This window comes from Lepidochelys kempii, chromosome 6, assembly GCF_965140265.1.
Source record: "Lepidochelys kempii isolate rLepKem1 chromosome 6, rLepKem1.hap2, whole genome shotgun sequence".
In the NCBI taxonomy this organism is placed as follows: Eukaryota; Metazoa; Chordata; order Testudines; family Cheloniidae; genus Lepidochelys; species Lepidochelys kempii.
Window position 1 is genome coordinate 106,985,585 of NC_133261.1, and position 20,333 is coordinate 107,005,917.

The 20,333-nt window shown below is 41.5% G+C and overlaps 1 protein-coding gene across 6 annotated transcripts in view; it reads left to right on the top strand.

The window, feature by feature from the left end:
• The first annotated feature begins 8,830 nt into the window (after window positions 1-8,830).
• The window catches only part of BDKRB2 (bradykinin receptor B2), a 46,301-nt gene continuing 34,798 nt past the window's right edge, over window positions 8,831-20,333 (top strand). For all 6 annotated transcript variants that reach the window (XM_073349583.1, XM_073349588.1, XM_073349584.1 and 3 more), the window contains exon 1: window positions 8,831-8,935. The gene's annotated coding sequence lies outside the window, so the exon portion shown is untranslated. The remainder of the gene's footprint in view (window positions 8,936-20,333) is intronic.

The window sequence follows — 20,333 nt, forward strand, 5'->3', positions numbered from 1 at the left end:
GACCCCTGCTGTAAACATATAATTCCCTCAGGCCTATAGCCACTGCTGGAAGAAAAGCATTAGCTTTTAGAACAAGAAGCTGTGGAAACAGTCCAACCCTGCAGCATCCCAAATGCATTCGCAACCACAGCTCTGCTTTGGCAGGTTTTCATAGTAACATGTCATTTTGAGCTTGTTCATGCCATTCAGGAAGCTCTTCCTTCCCTGCCCTGCAAATGGCATCAGACACAGGCTCTATTGGCTTCCCTACAAAGTTAAACTGCAAGGAAGCCTGGACAGCACAGACCTGTCTCCCAAAAAAGCCAGTGAGAAACTACTTTCATATATTCCAAAGCGATTTCCTACCGTTGACATATTCATGTGGCCATGTCCTATGAAGCAGGAAGCACATGAGGAAAACATCATCAGCAGGAAAACATTCCATGGCTTTCAGAGGAGCCCAGAAGAGGGTGCTGACTTTGGGCCAGGTGTATAATTAGAAGTTGGCTTGGCGACTTCAAAACGCCTCTCAGCTCTGACCATGACCAGGGATCAGGAAATGACAGAAGCATCCTCCTGCCTAAACTTTATCCAGGAAATACAACAGTAGTCTGCACTCCTCTGGTATGTTCAAACCTGTAGACCGATGGGGTGGACAACCTAGGATACTGCTGTTCTGCACCAGACCTTTCTGCTCTATAGTACTGTTAGCCACAACCTTCACTATGGACCCATATTAAACACTCTGTTGCACAAAAATTTTACGACCTCATTTCTAATTGTGAATCTCTGTGCTAAGCTGTCTTGCAGTGGCTCAAGAGCATCAGTACCAACCTCCGGGCAGATTGTTAAGAAGCAGGGCATATACCCCAAATTGGCTGTGAGTTTTATACATAGATTCCACCCACTGAGTATCCTCAGGCACTATAGCAGCCTTAACGTGAAGTCCCAGACAGTCCCTGTGACATTCTATACCTTGGGGGGGGGGGTACTGTAACCCCCATATTCCTCATTTTCATATAACCATGATCTTCCATATAAAGTATGCCTTGTAAGGTATCAGGGAAAAGGTTATGATCTGCTGAAAGTCATTTTTCTATCCATATATGTGTATCATTAATGCATATGAAGTAAAGAGAATTGTGTTGTATGGTGGTCACTAAAACATGCTGTAAATTGGGGGATCAGCCAGACATTAGCTCCCCAGGGATTACAGCAGGGAAAGTGACCAACACCTGGGCAGGGTGTCAAACAACCCACCAACAGCCGTTGTCCAGCAAGGGAGCTACAATGCAATGACTCACCTGCATGAGGCCACACCAGAGAAATTGCTCAGCCTAGCTTGTAGAGACTCAGCAATGCCCCCCCAGACATGCCTGAACTTGTGCTCCCCAAGCACATGGACTGAGGCTATAAAACAGACAGAGTGGACACATACTGGGCCCTTCTCCTGCCCCACCTATGCTTTCAGCAATCAAGACACCGAGAAAAAGACAAGACTCCAACAGAGGAGATTGGCCCAGGTTTAAGGAACAAACCTGTATATTAAGGACTGCAATATCCAGAGGGGTGAGAAAAACTGCTTAATCTAGATGTTGCCCAGTCTAATAGGGTTGAGAGTTTAGACTGCATGCTTATATTTTATTTTATTTTGGTAACCACTCTGACTTTTTGCCTATCACTTAATATAACTTAAAATCTATCTTTGTAATTAATAAACCTGTTTGTTTATTCTACCTGAAGCAGTGTGTTTGGTTTGAAGCATGTCAGAGACTCCCGTTGGGATAACAAGCCTGGTACATATCAATTTCTTTATTAAATTGACGAACTCATATAAGCTTGCAGAGTCCAGTGGGCATGACTGGGCACTGCAAGATGGAGGTTCCCAGGGTTGTGTCTGGGACTGGAGATATTGGCTAGTGTCATTTGGTTGCACAATCCAAGGAGCAGCTTACATGCTAGAGGCTATGTGTGAACAGCCCAGGAGTGGGGGTTCTCACAGCAAAGCAGAGTAAGGCTGGCTCCCAGAGTCGAGGATTGGAGTAACCTAGCAGATCACCTGTCCAGATAACACCAGGGGAATGTCACAGTCCCCTTGGGTATTTCTATCTATTTTGCCACCCAAGTAAGCTTATCTTTGTGATAGGTGGTCCCTTACACCAAAGATCACAGCAACATTCAGGTTACTCCCAGTCCCAAAGGGCCAGTCATCTGCACCTTAGATCTCACATCAAAGATAATGCTTGTAGCCAGTCCTATAATGAACTATCTAAAGATTTATTAACTAGGAAAAAGAAATAAGAGAGCTATTTACAAGGTTAAAGCAGATAAACATATACACACAAATGAGTTCCAATCTTAAATTTCAAAACATAACAGAAGTTTCTAGGATAAGTGAAGGTTTAAAATCCATAGCTAATGTAGTAACCTGGTATATAAATTTGTGTACAGGTCCAAAGTCCAGAGTTTGATCAAGAGGTCAAAAACCTAGCAATAGCTAAAAAAAAAAGCAAAATAACCAAAAATAACCTTGCTTTTGCTAAAATATGCCTGGTCATCAAAACGCCAAATGTTGGGGGCAATAATTGTGTTTTGTTCAAAGTTGCAAATAGAACAAAGAAGTCCTGTTTCTGTTGTGTTAGTTTCTTCTGTAGGTAAATGTTCTTCTCACACATCCAATCTTGAGTTTTTGAAAGGTTCAAACATGTCGGTATAAAATATGGCCTCCTCCCACCTCCCTTTCCCAGGGACCAACACCTGCCTTAAAACACAAATAAACAATTTCAAAGACAATCTTTATTTCCATGTTTCACTGTTTCATTGCTTTTACCCCTAAATATGTATCTGTTAAACAATCAAAGGAGCGACTTCATTCTTATGAAACCCAGATCAAAATTCAACAAATATATTTTATGCTAATACAGTTATTAAAGTACTAATTAAATGTTAAATGTTAATTTGTCAACTTAAAACCATGGGCAAAGACATTATGTAACCTTTGACCATTGGCTACTGTGCTATCATGTCTTGCTGCTAGTCCTATCTGGGGAAGTGGGACTGCCTACCCCGTCACTTTCCCCCACCCATAAAAAATCCATAAATTCCATTTTAATCAATTACTTGACAGTATCTCTGAGCCTAATAAGCAAGGTAACACTCCATCAGCACTATCCGTAATAAACTCCTGCGCTTGACCTCTACACGGTGTGAATTTATGTCATTCAATAAGCAAGCTCTATATGTCTTTTAGGGCTAAGCCAGGCCAAGCACTGGGGATCTTTTGCGTATGCTTAGTAATCCTTGCCCCTTAGAGTCCAAGCAGCGAAAAAGATACTGTTCCTCCTTGTTAGGTTTTTTTTATTCTTCCCCCCTTCTGCACTGAGCTTCAAATACAGCCGTTGGGAGCTATTCACTTGCACGTCTCTTCTACATGCGGTGGGGAAGGAAGCAATCAACAAAATATTTTGTCCTCTGATATGCACAATGCTTCATCTGATGTTAATTGGCCTCCTTTGTTAGGCAGAGAATAACATCTCCAGTTGGAAACTAGTATTGTTGATGTTTCTCTCCTGTCTGGTGATTTAAAGTTACAGAGCAAACACTTAACTATTACATTATAACATGAGATACAGATATTACAAGTGAGATTGATGCATGCAGCATTTTGCAAGCATTTCATGAAGTCTAAACACACAGGTAAACCAGACTGGTTCCAGCTCTGTATTTGTCATTGTTTAGTTGAGGCCTAGGGGCCTTGGCATGAGCTGGCACCGAGTTTGCCAGTGTCCCACTCTTATTTATATAGGAAATGTTCAGTGGTCTTACAGCAAATCCTATTTATGCTCAAAATATTACTCCCTCATTGTCAATAAAGGACAAGGTCAGGCTTGACAAAGCCCTGGCTGGGATAATTTAGTTGGGGATTGGTCCTGCTTTGAGCAGGGGGTTGGACTAGATACCTCCTGAGGTTCCTTCCAACCCTGATACTCTATGATTCTAAGGTATATAACCCTTCTCCAACACACTGGAAATGGAGAGGAGACAGAGAGAGCCCCATATGCAGTACATATCTGTGATGAGAGGTTCTCGGGGCCCCATTTTCCTCCCAAAGAATGCCCACAATCACATCCAGCGTGGGGAGAAGCAGTCCCTTGCAGAAGGATAGGAGTCAGGCTCTTCTGGTGTATAGTCACTAGTGGAGGAGATACGAATCGGAATGTGCAGGCAATCACTCGTTACATCACAAGTACTTTCAGGCTTGCATTCCTTTCATTCTTCGGAGCAGATGACACGACTGGCCCCCTCGCCATTGGCATTTGGGGGCACTGATGTCTGATACCATTGGCTTAGCTCTTTATTGCCTCTAGGAATATTCTCCATGCCACATCTTATATAGTCGTAGCATGAGTACACAACAAATGGACTGTGAATCCTGCTGTTGTGTGACCACAATGAATAACCTGTGAAGCCTGGCTCTGTGGTGCCAAAATTAAACATATTAATAGAACCTTTAAGGGGCCAGTAGATGGGTAGGTAGAAGAATTGCACAAATAGGATATAATTTCACCTGGCAAGTTCAGGGAATGGACGGCACCAGTTGTGCATGTTCCAAAAACTGATGGGCATTTCAGAATTTGTGAGGATTATAAAGTCCCGGTAAACTCCTGGTTGTAGGTGAATCGATATCAAATTCCAAAAGCAGAAGAATTCTGTGCTAATTTGGCAAGAGGGGTGACATTTATAACGTTTCATTAGCCTCAGTCATATCAGCGGGTTGTGGAAGAGGATATTTTTCATTGAAGGGCATAGCTAGTACACCAGCATTCAGAGAATAGTGCATTATGTGCTGCAGGGGTTAAATGGGGTCATCTGTTGTTTGGAAGCCACATTGATTATTGGGAAAGATACCGAAGAAAGTGTAAGAATCCTCAGAGTTTCTGAGAAGACTCTAAAAATATGATTTTACAGGTAGAAAAAGAAAAAAAGTGCTTTATTCCTGCATGGAAGTTGTTTGGGGCATAGCAGAGATGCAGAAACATCCCTTGAAAAATAATGCATTACGGAGAATGTGGCTGTACCCTGAAATATTTTAGAGTTTGGATCATTTATAGCAGTGCTGAATGGTTGTGAAAGATTCATTCTGAATTTATCAGCTTCAATCAGCCAAGAGTTTGCAAAGTTAAGAAGAAAATGCGAAATGAGGATAGCTCCAGAGATAAAACTGAAAAGGAAGCAAAAGCAAAAGTGAAAAGCTTCTATGTACTGGGGCATTATATTTCAGAGCTTCCTATACTCTTAGTATGCACTGTCTCTCCCATGGGCTTAGGAAATATCATTCCACAAATATGTAAAGGGGGAAAGATAAACATAACATTTTCTTCCAGAACATATAAAAAGCTGAGGAATTACTCTCATTATAAAAGAAGGGCTTGGCACTATTATGGGGATAATTAAATTTCATGAGTGCTTGTCAGGAAAATATCCCCCTCAACTCTTTAGTAAACATACTGATCCCTTATTCTTGGATCTGGCCAAACTGTGCTCAGTACAAGGCCAGAAGCAAGACTAATGATGGTTTTATGACATCACAGCAGTCTACCAATTCTTGGGGCAATCAGGGGTCAGTTCAACCCCAGGGTAATTTAGAGCATCCCAATTATTCTGGCATGTCACTGACCAGAAGGTGATGGATTACACCAGCCTGGGATCACTGTAGCATGACACACTCTTGGCCACATCTCTTTATGTCCTCTACACCAAGGAGACCAGAATCTAGCCTACTAGGTCCAAAGGCACCAAGTAAATCGCACTTCTAACAGCACCCTGGACAGAGAGAAGGGCTCTGTTTCTGACTGTGTATCAGTATAACATCAAGGACAGAGGGCCCAATTAAAAAAAAAGTTTACCTTTTTCTGATAAAAAGAAAAGGAGTACTTGTGGCACCTTAGAGACTAACAAATTTATTTGAGCATAAGCTTTCGTGAGCTACAGGTCACTTCATTGGGTGCATGCAGTGGAAAATACAGTGGGGAGATTTTATATACACAGAGAACATGAAACAATGGGTGTTACCATACAGACTGTAGCAAGAGTGATCAGGTAAGGTGAGCTATTACCAGCTGGAGAGCGGGGGGAGGGGGGAACCTTTTGTAGTGATAATCAAGGTGGGCCATTTCCAGCAGTTGACAAGAACGTCTGAGAAACAGCAGGCGGGGGAGGGGGGGAGGGATAGTTTTACTTTGTGTAATGACCCATGCACTCCCACTCTTTATTCAAGCCTAAGTTAATTGTATCCATTTTGCAAATTAATTCCAATTCAGCAGTCTCTCCTTGGAATCTGTTTTTGAAGTTTTTTTTGTTGAAGAATTGCCACTTTTAGGTCTGTAATCGAGTGACCAAAAAGATGGAAGTGTTCTCCGACTGGTTTTTGAATGTTATAATTCTTGACGTCTGATTTGTGTCCATTTATTCTTTTACGTAGAGACTGTCCAGTTTGGCCAACGTACGTACATGGCAGAGGGGCATTGCTCGGGGGAGGGAGGGGAGGGAAAATAAACATGGGGAAATAGTTTTACTTTGTGTAATGACACATCCACTCCCAGTCTTTATTCAACAATGATGAAAGCTTATGCTCAAATAAATTTGTTAGTATCTAAGGTACCACAAGTCCTCCTTTTCTTTTCACAGTAGATCTGCTGCTTTTCATTCAGCAGCAAATGGGCTAGAAGAACCCCTTCCACAGATACTAAAAGGGCATTAAATAATTAAGTTTGCAACATTTGTATTGCAAATTTTCTGTTACCATGCAGATCTCCCCCACCTTCTACCACAGAAAAACCCCCAGAAGAGTTTGTTCTAAAATGTCCCGAACAAACTAGATTTTACTGAGCAAAGATTTAACAAAAGGACTGAATGAAAAACACAGAATAAAGAGTCCACAAGCTATGAGTTCTGGGATTATATGATTAGACCAGAGAGTACTAGCACAGGGAAAAGAGGGCCGGAACTAGGGGAAATGGTGGTGTCATGAAGGAATGAGGACTAATGATTTACCTGGTAGAGGTTAAGACAATACAGAAATATACTGAGCAAGCTATTACAAGGGTTTCAGAAAGGGAAAGGTACTGAAACAAGCTGCTAACAGTGGACTGGAAAGGAAATGATTGTCCTTCTTATTGGCCTGAGAAGTTTTAAATAATAATGTTACTTTAGAGAGTGAATTGAAGGACGTAGATAGAGAACTGGAAAAAGAACAGGTGCTAAATGCCTTTTCCGGCAGGTGCTTTTGATCACAACATAAAGACAGACCTCTCATAAGACTAAGCTAGTAACAAAAATGTCTGCTTGATTTTTTTTGAATTATGGAGGAAGAATTTGTTGTATGTAATTGAAAGGGGTTTTTTCCTTTTCATTAAGGGTGGAATTCTTTGTAAAGAACTTGTATGTGCTCTGTGCATCACTTAAGTGGGATTTAAGTGTTCCATACAACCTTGTGCTAACCCGCTGCACTGGGGTGGATTACGCCCAGAGAACAGAGCTGGGTTTTACTGTCTAGATCACTGCTACTCAAAGTGGTGGTCCACGGACCGGTGCCGGCCTGTGCACACATTGGGGGGAAAAATTGCCGGTCCCCCACATCAGATAGCTTGAGAAGCACTGGTCTAGATGACTTTTGGTTTGGACTAGAGAAAACATCAAATCAAGAAAGAACGAACATAATGTCTCCATGAAAGACAGACATAGATGTTCACCTTGTAATATTGCACATCTGAACTGAAACAAAAAGTGGCATCCACCACTGCAGAAAGACAAGGGAGCACCTCTTCATTTAAAGCTACAGGATGCAGAAAACAGAATGGCATCACCTTTCAATTACATACACCAAATTCTTCCTCCATAATTAAAAAAAATCCCACTTAAGTGATGCACAGAGCACATACAAGTTCTCTACGAAGAATTCCACCCTTCATGAAAGGGAAAACCATAACAGCAAACATATTTCAACAAGGGAAAGTCACCAACAGTTCTCCTGAGGGAGAGTAAATCTCTCTGAGTCTTATGAAGTCTGTGAAAACACAAATAATAGATATATCCCTCTGAGAAAAAACATTGGCAGTGACACAGCGGGTATTTAATCTGTTCTGATTTAAAGAATTTCACAGAGGTCCCGACCCTGTAAGGCAATCAGTACAGCTGGGTGGAAAATGATTTGCCTTTCCCAGGAACATTTTTAAGATTTTGAGAAAAGTTTCTGTCCCAAATCAGTATGAAAAGTCAAAATCTCAAAAATTTTGCAAACTAAAAAATAAAATTGGTTTGGGTCAATCAAAACATTACATTTTCAGATTTGATTTTTTAAAATATAATTTGCTTAAATTGCAAAACCAAAAGTCATTTTGAAGCAGAAAACTGGAATTTTCAAAAAAAAAATTAGTAGAAAAATTTGTCGAACCTGATCCTTTCCCGCAAAAAGTTTCAAGTTTGATGGATCAGCATTTTCCAGTGAAAAAAACATTTTGCCAGAAAAATTCCTGACCAGCTCTATAGCTGAGCACCTTCAATTCCCAGCGAAAACAACAGGATTAAGAAAGCACTCTGCACCACACAGGATCAAGCCTAAACTGATGGAGGCAGGAAGGGAGAGGAATTTTTCTTCCATATCAGGCTGAGATTTTAGCTTGATGTGTATTATTCACAAGGTTTAGTTAAGTATCAGTGACCTCATATTGAAAACAGCTGCCAAACTTTGTTCTTGGAGGAGATTGTGTGTGTGTGTGGGGGGGGAAATAATCCAGGAGTCTGATGTCATGAACAGTGGGATGAGCTTATTCTGTCTAGAGTTGAGCAGAAAACCAGAAGTTGGATTCGTTCATACAGCAGCCAGAGCCTGCCTATCCACTGAGAAATCTCTCTCTTTACCAGCGTTTGCCTCCTCTGAGGTGTATTTGGCGTGAAGGTACGTGTTCCTGCTTCTCTTTAAGCAAATATGAAAAGCCCTCAATTATTCAAATTCACCACAATTTTTCTTTTCTTCCTCAGACAAATTCCTTGATTTTTTTCCCTCTGTTTATGTTTCAGTTACAAACCAGATTATGCTTCAAGGGAGGGTTATTATTAATTATGATTATTGCTTCAAATTTTGTTTTACTGTTAGACTCTATATTTTGTAGTTTTGATGATTAATGGGATTTGCAGCCCAGAATGTCACCCCTTAACAGCAGCTAACGTGTCACTGACCCAGTGAAAAGAAAAGGAGTACTTGTGGCACGTTAGAGACTAACAAATTTATTCAAGCATAAGCTTTCGTGAGCTACAGGTCACTTCATCGGATGCTTATGCTCAAATAAATTTGTTAGTCGCTAAGGTGCCACAAGTCCTCCTTTTCTTTTTGCGGCTACAGACTAACACGGCTGCTACTCTGAAAACTGACCCAGTGGAATTTCAGTTGCCAAGTGACTACACTACATGTCAGAGGGCAAAGCATTAGTTGTAACCAAAGGTTACTTACTGTGTCTCACAAAAGTGCAAAATAATTCAGACCACAAACTTCCTAGTTTGTTTTCAGTGAGAGATTGCCAAACAAACCGTAGAGAAAACATACTGAGTGAACTCTCTCTTTTGTGTCCTTTACGGGTGTCTTGTCTTCTGTGCTTGTTATTTGGATTGTGAGCTTTGTGGGGCAGGGACTGTCTTTTTATGTGTATCTTGCATTCCTGAGCTTTATTATCTGTGCTTAATAAATAACGGAAGATAAATATGAAAATCTAAAATGTTCAATGTACACCAAAGTTGACAGAGTTCAAGTTTACTTTTAAACATTATCAAGCTTCTTATTAAAAATTACACCTTGCTTTATATTATAGTAAAGGAAAAGTTTAATTTGTCAAAAAAAATGTGACTTGTAAGCTGATGATAATAAAAGAAGCTTAGAGTTGGAGTTATTTCTAGGAAGATATGGCAGAAAGAGCAGGTAACAATGTCACAATATATGCTGGACATTTTAAGTCACTCCTGGTGCCGCACTCGGTGACTTTTAGAGAAGTTGCAGCATTATAACAATAGTTATACAACAGCAGAACACCAGGACAGGGGAATTCAAATAGTTTGTCACTAGGATCCCCAAGTTTGAATTTCTTTTTACTACATTGTTGGATATTATTATTTTTAACAATGATATATTTTAAGGCTAAAATACAGAATATGTTAGAAAAATTTCTGTTTACACTCCATAATACCCCAAAGTCTCATATTCCAGCATGCCATTTTGAAAGTATTGGGATAGCAAGTCATATCAATAATATGATTTCTGTTGTTATTGTTATTGTTGTCTTCTCTCTGTGGAAATTTGCAGATGAAAGAGAGAAAGATGTTTAAATGAGAGTTTCTTCCTAACTGAGAATTGTTTACTTGTCCAGGTTAACTTGTCTAATTGTTTACTTGTTTACTTGTTTAATTGTTTACTTGCCCAGGTTTACTTGTCTTCATTATTGTAAAGTTTAGAACTATACAGACTATACAGAAGGGAAGAGAAAGATCCAGGAATAGATGTGGCCAAATTCCTGGACAGGACTTTAGAACAACTGAAGAAGAAGAGGCAGCCCCCAGAAAAATGTCCAGGGGTTTTACAATGAGCCCAATGCATGCTAAAACAGGATTTGAATTTAGTCAGCGCTACCTGAACACTCCACAATCCAGACATCACCAGTGCGGGTTCTTGATTGGAGGAGCTCACCAGTAATGTGGGCCATAACTTTAAGATACTCTCAGCACTATATATCTGAAGTCCTTCCTCAGGCAAAAAGCAACAGGAGTTTTGTAAGGTATCAGTATAGTGCCTGTAAAGAGTTTCCTGCAGTTTCCACGGTATGCATCCGATGAAGTGAGCTGTAGCTCACGAAAGCTCATGCTCAAATAAATTGGTTAGTCTCTAAGGTGCCACAAGTACTCCTTTTCTTTTTGTGAATACAGACTAACACGGCTGTTACTCTGAAACCTGTAAAGAGTTTGTGTCCGTTTCCACCAATCTAGTCTTAAAATAAAACATTATGAGATAGATTGTAAGGGGAGAATCTTCAAAGGCACAAATTACAGTTAAAGGGATTGAAAATGAAGGAGAGATTTTCTAAGTGATTTAGGGGCACAAATCCTAAATCAATGGGTCTTGTGTTCCTATGCTGAGCTGGTCGGAAAACAAAGATTTGTTTTTTAAATTCATTTTGGTACACATTTTCAGTGGCAAAATTTTGAATCTTGTCAAAAATACAAATACTCTACAAATTTTCAATTTTCAGCAACCAAAAGTCAAAAATGAAAAAAATTAGTCCAAAAAGCTGCTGAAAACTAAAAAAAAAAGGGGGGGGGAGGTTATTTGCCCCCACATAAAATAATCAAAAATAACATAATAAGAAGAATAAATTGACAATTCAAGGAAAACAAATGTTTTAAGTAAAAATTTTCATTTTGTCAAAAATTCAGTTTTCAATAAAAAAAGAAGTTTGACCAGCCCTATACTTCAGTCAGTGCTTTTGAAAATCTCACCTTGACTGCCCTGTGTGTCTTTGAAAAATCTCTCCCTAGACAGATACACAGAGCTAGGTTTTCAAAGGGCTGATCTGCCTCCCTATTGCATTTGCAATATTTGTTCCCGATGTTGAATTGCAGGCACAAAGAGGAACCTATGTGTCTAACTACCTGACTGCAACTGCTATGCAACTATGCATGCAAATAACACTTTAAAAAGGGTAGGCTGGAGCCGCAGCATGACTGAAAAGATAGCTCCACCTTTAAGCACTTTTACAAATAGAACAAGCCCTGTGTGAGGAGATAGTTTAAAAAGTATGATTTCTCCCCACAGGTGGAACCTGAGAACCAAATTCAGCCCATATTTAACATGTGCAACTCCCACAGCAGTAAATAGGAGTTGCACCCACTCATAGACTTTAAGGTCAGAAGGGACCATAATGATCATCTAGTCTAACCTCCTGCACAACGCAGGCCACAGAATCTCGCTCACCCACTCCTATAACAAACTCCTGACCTATGTCTGAGCTATTGAAGTCCTCAACTCGTGGTTTAAAGACTTCAAGGTGCAGAGAATCCTCCAGAAAGTGACCCGTGCCCCGCGCTGCAGAGAAAGGCAAAAACCCCCCAGGCCTCTGCCAATCTGCCCTGGAGGAAAATTCCTTCCCGACCCCAAATATGGCGATCAGCTAAACCCTGAGCATGTGGGCAAGACTCACCAGCCAGATACCCAGGAAAAAATTCTCTGTAGTAACTCAGATCCCACCCCATCTAACATCCCATCACAGGCCATTGGGCATATTCACTGCTAATACTCAAAGATCAATTAATTGCCAAAATTAGGCTATCCCATCATACCATCCCCTCCATAAATTTATCAAGCTTTGTCTTTAAGCCAGATATGTCTTTTGCGTCCACTGCTCCCCTTGGAAGGCTATTCCAGAATTTCACTCCTCTGATGGTTAGAAACCTTCGTCTAATTTCAAGTCTAAACTTCCTGATGGCCAGTTTATAACCATTTGTTCCTGTGTCCACATTGGTACTGAGCTTAAATAATTCCTCTCCCTCCCTGGTATTTATCCCTCTGATATATTTATAGAGATCAATCGTATCTCCCCTCAGGATTCTTTTGGTTAGGCTAAACAGGCCAAGCTCTTTGAGTCTCCTTTCATAAGACAGGTTTTCCATTCCTCAGATCATCCTAGTAGCCCTTCTGTGTACCTGTTCCAGTTTGAATTCATCCTTCTTAAACATGGGAGACCAGAACTGCCCACTTATGATCTTGGCCCAGAGAGATTAAATGGCTTGTCCATTGTCACACAACAAATTAGTGGGAGAAGCAGATTTAGATCTCAGCACTTCATGGCTCCCTGAACTCAGCGTCACACATCTGCATATATATATCCCACCCATGTGTATGTACGTCCCATTCACATTCTAGGGGCAAAGATAAAGAAAGGGAATTTAAGGGAGCATTATTCTGCTGTGTGTGCAGCCCCATGGTTTCTAGATGTTACAACACATACACTGGCAAGCAGTGAAATGTCATCACAGCACCGTAGTATCCTTCTTATTTATGTGTATTGGAGTAGCTCCTAGGAGTGCTAGTCATGGACTCAGATCCTATTGCATTAGGTGCTGTACAAATACAGAACAATGGCTAAGAGCTTACAGTTTAAGGGTATGTCTACATTAGGCAGACACCATAGCCACATCACCATAGCTATGCTGGCATAACCCTGTTATGTGGATGCAGCCCATGCTGATGGAAGGGTTTCCCCCCCCCCACTGTAGGAAAACTACCTTCCCTCATGATGGTAGATTGATTAACACAAGCATTTTTTCCATCGACACAGCTGTGTCTACATTGGGGGCTAGGTCGGCATAGCTATGTCAGTCAGGAGTAGGTGGTTTTTTTCACACACCGGACTGACGTGGCTAAATCAACCTGACTTTTAGATGTAGACTGGGCCGAAATAGAAGACTACAATCTAAGCATATGATGAAAGATAACAGGTAAATCCAGACAGCCAGGGAGTGCAAAGTTACCTGCTAAGAGGGGGACATTTTAGATATCAGGCTGATAACGGAATGGGCAAATTACAAAATGTTGAGGTACAAGATTTAGCTGCAAAGTTGCCAGATCCCAAACCTGAGTGGAATGTTTTGGGCCCAGATTGAATCCTCTCTCCTTGAGTCCCTGCACAAGGACCCCTGTTGCATCACATAGCCTTACTGTTGTGCTAACACAGGTTTTGAGGGTTTAAGACAAATATATGTTGAGAATGATTTTCCTTACGTACCGAGTAATTTCCTCATAGTGATGAGTTTAGCTTGCTTTCAGCACTGTGTACATTTTATATCCTTTCAATATTCTGACTCCTCAACTGAGTTCTAGGGGGTTATTTTTCTTTAAAATACCCTTGATCTGATTGTTCAGGCGTATGGACCCTCTGATGCTGCCTACTCTGCACAATGTTCAGCTTTCACGCTTATGCAAACCAATTAATCTCAATAGTGTCACATGGCTGCAACTGAGGACAGAATGAGGCCCTGGTTAATTTCAGATAGTGGGACTGTCAACATGCAGTCAAGGGTTTCTTCTGAGAGGTACCTCCAAGGTTACAGATAGCCTCAGGAGAAGAGAAAGTGTCACGGCAAGCAGCCCAGCTTCTTTTGACTTTAATGGGACTTGCACCTGGGTAGCTGAGGGAGCAGCGGGCCATAGGTATTTTCCTGGGCCCTTTTTCTGCACTGGCAGAGTGAAGAGTGCTATAAGGAGGAAGAGCGATGGTCCCATCTTCCTGCTTACCTCGGTTGGTCCCTCTGGAATCCCATTCCTTTTGCTTTTATTCAATGTGATTTCCCATCAGAAAACACTTTCTTGGTCCTTCTCAGGGAGAGCATACTATGCTGGGAGTGGGAAATTACATTGTATAAAGGCAAAGGGAAGAAACTTCCCTCCAGGGTATGATCTGATCCTGGAAAAACAGGCATGCTGAGAAGTAATAATACTCCACCTCATCCCGGCTCACTTTTCTCCGCTAATGCTAATGGCTAATGATAAACCTTACCCTATGAAAAAAAAGAAACGGCAATGCCTTCAAAATGTCCACTTAGGGCCTAATCCAAATACCATCAAAGTGTAAAGATAGAAAGATTCCCAACTGATGCAATTACCACCGGGGCCAGATCATCATCTAGTATAAATGGGCATAATTCCATCAACTTTAGTTGAGTTATGACATTTACAAGCTGGAGATTTGGTCCCAGGAATCTGTTTACTAGAAATGGATGGTTGCCAGTTTATGTTATAACTCCATTCTCCTGCTATCTGGGGACAGCATTCCCAGAAACGAGGGCTCAGCTAAGCCAGCAAAACTTGTACAGAAGATGTTTCAGCACAAGCGATATGGTGACATAGGCTCTTGTCATAAATATAAAGGAAAAGGTAACCAAATTTCTGTATACAGTGCTATAAAATCCCTCCTGGCCAGAGGCAAAATCCTTTTACCTGTAAAGGGTTAAGAAGCTAAGGTAACCCCGCTGGCACCTGACCCAAAATGGCCAATGAGGGGACAAGATTCTTTCAAATCTGGAGTGGGGGAACAAAGGGTTGGTCTGTCTGTGTGATGCTTTTGCCGGGAACAGAACAGGAATGCAAGCCTTACAACTTCTGTATAGTTAGTAAGTAATCTAGCTAGAAAATACGTTAGATTTTCTTTTGTTTAATGGCTTGTAAAATAAGCTGTGCTGGAGGGAATGTGTATTCCTGTTTTTGAGTCTTTTTGTAACTTAAGGTTTTGCCTAGAGGGATTCTCTATGTTTTGAATCTGATTATCCTGTAAGGTATTTACCATCCTGATTTTACAGAGGTGATTCTTTTACCTTTTCTTTAATTAAAATTCTTCTTCTTGATTTTTCATTGTTCTTAAGATCCAAGGGTTTGGGTCTGTGTTCACCTGTACCAACTGGTGAGGATTATTATCAAGCCTTCCCCAGGAAAGGGGTGTAGGGCTTGGGGGGATATTGTGGGGGAAGACGTCTCCAAGTGGTCTCTTTCCCTGTTCTTTGTTTAAAACGCTTGGTGGTGGCAGCATACTGTTCAAGGATAAGGCAAAGCTTGTACCTTGGGGAAGTTTTTAGCCTAAGCTGGTAAGAATAAGCTTAGGGGGTCTTTCATGCAGGTCCCCACATCTGTACCCTAGAGTTCAGAGTCGGGAAGGTACCTTGACAGCTCTTCTTACTGTATTCCTTGCCTGGCCAGGAAGGATCAGAAATCCATGTAGCTGGCCCATCACTAATTGTTACCACAGCTAAACAGTACTGTGAGATGGGGAAGACAATACAAAGAGACATGCTTTAATTCAACTATTAGTTCTTGGACTAGATGCAGGAATTACTAGGTACAGTTCTATGGCTTCTGTTATGCAAGAAGATCCGACTAGATGATCTAATGGTACTTTAATGGCCTTAAAATCTATGAATCCCTGGGCTGTAGGTTCATAGGTTCAAAGGCCAGAAGGGACAATTGTGATCATCTAATTTGACCTCCTGTATAACACATGCCATAGAACTTCTCCAAAATAATTCCTAGAACAGACCTTATAGAAAAACATCTCACCTTGATTTAAAAATTGTCAGTGATGCAGCATCCACCACTACTCTTGGTAAATTGTTCCAATGGTTAATTATTCTCACCATTAAAAACATATTCCATATTTCTAAACTCATGCTTTCAGTGATGAAGGTTCTACATTCAAACCCTGCAGATGGACGGTCCTTTGCACAGGCTGCTCTCCTTGTTACTGTCCTCAAGGGTCTGTTTCTTGCTACGTCCCATTCTGTCCTAGTAAGGACAGCATGGAAACACACCAAAATCCTTTTTCTGGGGGAACAAGACAGCAAATGACACAGGCCTGGGAAAGGAAGGTGAAGTGGCAAGTGGACAAACTGAGGTAAATGGCCTCCATGTGGATATATGCTGCATAAGCAGAGAATTATGTGGCATCTTAATAGGAAGGTAAATTATACTGCCATGCATCAGCTGCATCAGCATGGAGCCCTGCCCTGTAGCCATCTCTTGAGTTAACGCAATGCAATGGGGTGCTGCAGGCAGCTGTACTATTTATTTCCTGGCCCCCAAGAAACCATCCTCCTTGGTAAAAAGAAATCAGGAATTATTTTCATCAGACAATTCTGATATCTTCTTTTATTAGGATCAAATCTGGTTTGCTAATTCATTTCCTTTCCCATGTTTGGACATGGATCTTTTAATCTTTTATTTTCCTTCTTCTAGACAATAATAAAATGTCCAGCTGGCAAATAGAGACACTGACAGATAAACAAGCACCCTACTGCTCTGGGATTGTTTGCAGAGATCTGTGATAAATACCGTAAGGGAAAGGGGTTTCTTAGGCTTTTAAGTGTGGAAGAAACCAGGCTAGGATTTCACAAGAGCTAAGGCAATGTTTTAAAACTGAAAAACTTTCCAAATGGTGCTTTTCTTTTCTTTTTAAATTGTGAGTTGCCAGTTCATTTTCAGAGTGGAAAGGCCTGGTTTTATACCATCATAGTTTAATGCAAAGTCAGAGTGAGTCAGGCATCAAAGCTGTTCTTGCATGTTTAGGATGCTGTACACTGAAATATAGATATGGTAACAAAAGGAGCTTGTAGAGGCATGTTGGACAAAGCTTCCATTTACATCATTCATCTGAAGAAAAGAGTGAAAATTTCCCACACATAATTGTGCCTGTTTTTCTGTAAATTGAATACCTTACAACCAAGAAATCCCAGCCCTTTGGCTCAGCAATGGACCTGCTTCCCTGAGCTAGAGGGAGGAGAGGTGTATGATGTTTGGCTAAAAATACTTGGTTAGATGTTTCATTCAGTGCTTTAGAAATATTCGCTTTTTAGTGAAATGTAGTGAGACTCCCCACCCAATAAGTCATTTTCTCCCACTATACAGTCATTCAACCCACAGTTTCACTATGCTCATTGCAATGCTGTTAAATATGAGGGGGTTTCATTCTGCGGCACATAACAAGGAGCTTATCTGCTGCTAAGCTCACTGTATATATAGATTCCATTGTACATTAATTAAATTGAAGTTTTAAACATGTTTTTAGGATGGAATGAATGAGTTCTCATCATGTACAGGGGAAAATAAATTAAAATAGGCTTGATTTTAAATACCAGATCTAGGCATTGCTGAACTTTCAGGGTGTTTGAACTCTAAACGTAGCTAAGGACCAAAGTTGTGTTTTATACTGGGCCAAACCAAAACCCCAGATCCAAATTTTGGGATGTTCATAATTCAGATCTGGATCCTGGTCCATACTGTGTCATAAACCCGTCTCTGAACATTAAAAATCTCTCTCTCCCTTCCCAAGCCCAGCATTCTCCCCTCTACTTGCTTGTTTCTCAGCCTGGTTTACCCTGTCCTGTGTCCCAGAGCTCATATTCTCTCTTTTTCTACTTTCTACTTTTTCTACATTCAAAAAACTCCATCCGGACACTCTGCAGCATGTCTGTGTTTCTTGCTAAAAGAAAGTTTTCAAATGGGATATTTTGCCACTGTGGAAAATGTGGGAAATTTCTTTATTATGAAAATTGTGTGTCATTCAGTTTGCTCATTCACTTTTGTAGTGTTATCTGCTTGGTCTCAAGAAGCAGACTTCTTTCCAGAAATTTCTCACTGAGTGTGTGTCATTTTGGCATGTCTGGGTTTGTGTGAATGAACACTCAAGAACTGTCAACCTGTGACTACAACTACCTTACAGATACCATGGAGACCCATGACTGGACCATTAACTTTTAATGGCTGCTGGGCAAGAGAACTTTTTAGAATATGGTGGGTGATTACCTGTATAAACACAGCTCCTGCCCTGCCTAAACCCAAGGAGGAGGGAAGGGAGGAGAGTACAAGTGAAAAAAGTCATGAATGCAACTACAGAGAAAGAACTGACCTGTTAAAAGACTTGCTCACAGAACAGAAGAATGTAATCCCATCCAATAACTGTTGGGCAGGGCCAGGGAGGCTGGCTGCAGGCAGGAATCTGTCTTCCAGGCAGTGCAAGGAGGGACCCTCCTAATCATCCAAGACGATGCTGACGGATTACAGGAGAGTTGTGCATTTACGCTTTTCTTTACCATTTTAACCCAGTGTTCCTGAATAGTATTGTCCTGTGGACTGATAAAGAACATCTTGTTTTGAAGAGGCTGTCCTGTGTCACTGCAAACAGCTCTCAGTTGCAGAGCTCCTAAGAGGGGAAGTCTTGAACTGGAGTCCCAACTCATCTGGACCCACTGAAGGAGCCATACTGAGAACCAGAGATGCTGAAGCCAGAGACCCAGTCTCAGAGTAGTGGAGTCACAGGAGTGGAGTCTTCAGCAGAATGAGGCCCAGGGTCTGTCTCTAAGAAGGGTACACTCCCAGAAAGGCTTTATAAAGATGAGAGGCATGGGATGCCCTGTAATATCAAGACAACAGGGACAGAAGGGACCTCGAGAGGTCATCTAGTCCACTCCCCTGCACTCATGGCAGGACTAAGTATGATCTAGAGCAGTGTTTCCCAAACTTGTTCCGCCACTTGTGCAGGGAAAGCCCCTGGTGGGCCGGGCCGGTTTGTTTACCTACCGCAGCCGCAGGTTCGGCCAATCGCGGCTCCCAGTGCCCGCGGTTCGCTGCTCCAGGCCAATGGGACCTGCTGGAAGCGGTAGCCAGTGCGTCCCTCAGCCCGCGCCCCTTCCACAGCTCCCATTGGCCTGGAGCAGCGAACCGCGGCCACTGGGAGCCACGATCAGCCGAACTTGTGGATGCGGCAGGTAAACAAACCGGCCCAGCCCGCCAGGGGCTTTCCCTGAACAAGCGGCATCCCAAGTTGGGAAACACTGATCTAGACCATGCCTGACAAGTGTTTATCTCACCTGCTCTTAAAAATCTCCAGTGATGGAGATTCCACAACCTCCCTAGGCAATTTATTCCAGTGCTTAACCACCCTGACAGTTAGGAAGTTTTTTCCTAATGTCCAACCTAAACCTCCCTTGCTGCAATTTAAGCTTCTTGTCCTAGCCACAGAGCTTAAGAAAAACAGTTTTTCTTCCTCCTCCTTGTAAAGCCTTTTACGTACTTGAAAACGGTTATCATGTCCCCTCTCAGTCTTCTCTTTTCCAGGTTAAACAAACCCAATTTTTTTCAATCTTCCCTCAAAGGTCATGTTTTCTAGACCTTTAATCATTTTTGTCTCTCTTCTCTGGACTCTCTCCAATTTGTCCACATCTTTCCTGAAATGTAGTGCCCAGAACTGGACACAATACTCCAGTTGAGGCCTAATCAATGTGGAGTAGAGCAGAAGAATTACTTCTCGTGTCTTGATTACAACACTCCTGCTAGTACATCCCAGAATGATGTTCGCTTTTTTTGCAACAGTGTTACACTGTTGACTCATATTTAGCTTATGGTCCACTATGACCCCCAGATCTCTTGCCGCAGTACTCCTTCCTAGGCAGTCATTTCCCATTTTGTATGTGTGCAACTGACTCTTCTTTCCTAAATAGAGTACTTTGCATTTGTCCTTATTGAATTTCATCTTATTACTTCAGACTATTTCTCCAGTTTGTCCAGATCATTTTGAATTTTAATCCTATCCTCCAAAGCACTTGCAACCCCTCCCAGCTTGGTACTGTCCGCAAACTTTATAAGTATACTCTCTATGCCATTATCTAAATCATTGATGAAAATATTGAACAGAACCGGACCCAGAACTGATCCCTGCGGGACCCCACTCATCTTTCCAGCATGACTGTGAACCACTGATAACTACTGTCTGGGA